Consider the following 4,490-nt stretch of genomic DNA (forward strand, 5'->3'; position numbering starts at 1 on the left):
CTCCCGGGGATAAAGCTGCCCTGGAATGGGCCAATGACGTCCAACAGGAAGGGCCTGAGTCGAGCCACAATCACTTTAGAAATAACCTTCTAAGCAACGTTACACAAGCTTATACGATGAAATTCTTTGAGGCTAACCGGATGGTCCACCTTCGGAATTAACACCATTTGTGTCTCCAAGAGGGATATGTCTGAGAACCCTAACCAAAAGGCATCCTTCACTGTACGCCATAACTCCTCCCCTACAATAGGCCAATACTGCTTGAAAAAGAACGGGTGAAACCCATCCGGCCCTGGAGCCTGAACGACTTCATACTCATCACTGCCCGGCGAACCTCCTCCTTCGTGACTGGGGCAGTTAAGGCAGATTGGGCCTCAACTCCCAGGCTAGGTGGCACCCCAGCATGCATGTAAAAAGGCCGTTGTTCGTTGTTACTCGAGAAAATCTCCTTATAGAACCGGACTGCCTCATTTTTCATTACCATAGGATCCGTATGCCAAGACCCATCTGGTAGAAACAACCCCTGAATTTTGTTTCTCTGTCTTCGCGCGAGTGTTTGAGCATGGAAGAAGGACGTATTACGGTCCCCAAACCTCACCCACTTTTCTCTAGATTTCTGAAACCATAGATACTCCTCTTGAAGACAAGTTTCATCCAGCTCCGCTTGTATGGGCTTTTCTAAGCATGACAGGCTTTCTGATTCCTCTATCTCGAGTTGTATTTGTACCCCTCTGAGACGTCGTTGGAGAGCCTTCTTTCTAGTAATGATATTCCCAAACACTTCCTTATTAAACTTGATGGCATCTACACGAACAGCCTGTAACTACGCTACGACCCCATGCCTCCCTAACAATCCGCTCAAACCCTTTATGGGTGGCCCATGCAGCTTGGAACCAAAAGGGTCGATCTTGAGCCTTGTCCCTTGAGCCTCCATGCCGCAGTAAAAGAGGGCAATGATCAGAGTATACCCTGCACAGATTCTCAACATATGCTTCTAGAAACATTGCTTGCCACACAACATTGCACACCGCACGGTCTAGCCGCTTTGCCAGCACAACCCCACGTTGATTTCTATACCACGTGAAGCGAAGGCCCTTAGCCCTCATGTCAAGAAGATTACAATCATTCAGAACTTCCAGAAATTGTGAAGCCCGTGCTGTCGAGAAGCGACCACCCCTACATTCCGTTGACAACATAATTTCATTGAAATCTCCAAGCACCAGCCATGGCAACGTAATCCGTCCCCCAACTCCCGAAGATGAGCCCAAACTCGTTGTCTGAGTTCCACTCGAGGACTAGCATAAACGGCAGTACACACCCAGCTCTTGCTTCCTTCAACAACCGTAAACGAGATGGCCTGAGGGTGGGAAGCAAAGTCAGAAACCTTCGCAGAGCATGACCTCGCCATCAAAACTCAAATACCTCCAGAATGCCCCGTAGCCTCCATGCTATAGCACAACCTATAATCCATCTTTGACCAGAACGACTCCACCGAAGAAAACTGGCAGTGTGTTTCCAAAACAATAAAAATAGACGGTTGGTTCTGCAACCCTCCTTTTACCTTTGGCATTAACAGCCCCTCTGATGTTCCAACTCAAAATGTTAAAATTCGTAGACATTAAAGACACTAGATACGACAGGTACTCAAGCTACCATGGCCTCCTCTTCGTCATATTGCATAATATCCTCCGTACCCAGGGTCTCATGCACACTGTCCTCGGAAACGTGCAGTACGTTGGTCGAGTAACCTGGTTGAAGCGCACATGGTTCCATACTCCTAATTGAACTCCCCGTCATTCCCTCATGCACCAATTGTGGGCCGTACGCGAGATCATTGAGAGGGAGGCCAACGTGCGGTTTGTGGGCCATATGCGAGCCCAAAGCTGGTGCAATATTAGTGGGCCGTGGACGGGCACCAATTACCTCCCCCTGCTACATTTCTTGCTCTCATGCGTGGACCCCATGCCAATTACATTATGATTCAACCCGTGGCCCCCATTAAAGGCTTTAGACCCTGATGCATGGTCCTGTTCACGTGCTTGCAAGTTCACCGCATAATTCTGTTCACGTGCTTGCAATTTCACCACACGTGAATGTTTAAAACCCGTACGTGGTTCCTTCTCTGTTTGGACTCCCCTTCGTAGAGTAACTCGGGATGGCATGATCTTGCGCCTGGATTTCTGCATTCCCATTATGATAGGAATATCTCCCCTTACTCAATGGTTTCCCAAGATTTTGTCTCCGATTCCTCCGTTTCACTACCAACCATTCCCCATGCGGATCTATCGCAATTTCCCCCCTAACTTGCGGGACGGATGGCTCTCCTGTTGGAGCAACAGATTCCGCTTGATGCGGTGGGTCCCCTGACGGCTGCTCCGTCGCCTCCTTCTCCCCCTCACCGTGTGCCAATACCTCATTCCTATTTGCGTGAGTACAATTCCGCAGAACATGCCCATAGCAACCGCACGCCGAGCACAGCAAGTGTAAACTCTCGTATTCAACGTTATACCAAACACCGTTGAGGAAAAACCTTCCGACAACTGGTACATTTAAATTAATCTCGACACAAACCCGTGAAAACCTACCCCGTGTCATATTCAGGGTATTCAGATATCCACCTTGACTGGTTTTCCTATGGCCGAAGCAATCGTTAAGAGAACACTCTCATCGTAGAACATCACTCCGAGCCCTAGAAACCTAACCCAGACAAGAGTGTTGTCGACCTTCGTTGCTGACGCTACGAACTCCGGGGACCATGGTCGAACAATCAGATAATGATCAAAGAGCATCCAAGGGCCCCCGTGCATGACTTGTTCTCTATCCGCCTACAAATCAAACTTCACCATGAAGTAACCATGTGACACGTCCAGCAACTCAAACCCTCCTTGAACCTTCCACAAAGCAGGTAGCCTGTCTCACAAGGTTAAGAACCCCTCATCTCTCCCTATCAGCTTGATCACTAGACACTTTTTCCATGGTTCACACAACTGTTTCAACGTGGGTGTCGTGATGCTAAATTTGGGAAACAACCGATCTCCACCCTCGAACTTTAACGTCATAGCCCCCTCCTTGATAAGATCTCGAACAGCCGGCCGCATAATCAGGGCACCCAGTACCTTCTCCTTAAAGGTCAATGACTGACTCAGCTTGAGACCCCCAACACCCATCCGACGGTTCCGATGGTGGTTAACTCTCCACAGGCATCCCCCAAATTCTCTCCGTCATCCCCCAAATTCTATATATGAATTAATTTTTTTAGGGAAGTGGAAAACCATCATCATTTTTATAAGTGAAAATATTTAATACTTTATTATATAAATTAAAATTAATATATAAATTATTTTTATAATTATTTATTAATTTAAATTAATAAAATACAATATCAAATAATTTTTTAATAATTTATAGACTTGATCTATATAATAAAAAAATTTATTTAATAATAGATTGTTAAAATTAAATGTAAAACATAAAATATTAAGTTAAATAAATTTAAATACTTTTAAAATAAGTAAATTTATATATATATATATATATATATTCTTTTTCATGTTTTCATAACTTAAGGAAATTATAAAAAATAAAAATAAAATAAAATAAACTACTTTAATTTGAGAAAAAATTTTAATTTTTATAATTTCATTAACCCTACATACCAATTTGTTTAACTACAGACTTATCAAGCTAGATATGCCCGGATAAGACATATCTAACCCACTAAAAATGTAAATTTTACAAGTCTAACCTTAAAAAGGGTCATACCAATCTAAATATCCACCCTTTTATATTTCATATAAAATTAGACTTAGTCTCTTTAATTTCACAAATAAACAATTTTAGTCCCCAAAATTTTTTACACATAATAATAAATAAAAAAACAATATTCTCTTTATATAAAAGTCAACATGATTAAATAATTAATATAAAATATCATTCATAAATACATAAACATGTTTAATTTTGAATGATATGTAAATAAGTGAACCAACATTACTTAATTTAAAAATTAATAAAGACTAAATTTGCAATAAAAAAAATTTGAAACCAAAATTTAATATTTGCAAAACAAAACTGAATTTATATCTATATATTATAACTTTTATTTGCACATTAAAGAAATCCATTAGTTTAGTAATTAAATATTACTAAAGATGAAGAAACCAAGTTTTTTTTTTGTATTTTGATAATATTTTAATCTTATTTTTATATGACACGTATCATGTCAACATCTATGTCTTCTATCTAATCAAACATCATGTTACTCTTAAATATCACGTCAATCAAACCTTTAAATTTAAGAAAAATGACAAAAACAAAAAATTATATTTAATCAATCTAATTCACTAAATTTAAAAGTTTATTAAAATTGCATAAGTGTCAGACCAAACTTACCACGCATACCCATCAATGTATTTCCATAACAATCGTTTATTGTTAAATATTTACTGATTAAATTATATTGATTAATTATTAATCAGGTATAGGTTAAC

The sequence above is a fragment of the Cajanus cajan genome, chromosome 9, assembly GCF_000230855.2.
Source record: "Cajanus cajan strain Asha chromosome 9, NIPB_CcT2T_4, whole genome shotgun sequence".
NCBI classification, from domain to species: domain Eukaryota; kingdom Viridiplantae; phylum Streptophyta; class Magnoliopsida; order Fabales; family Fabaceae; genus Cajanus; species Cajanus cajan.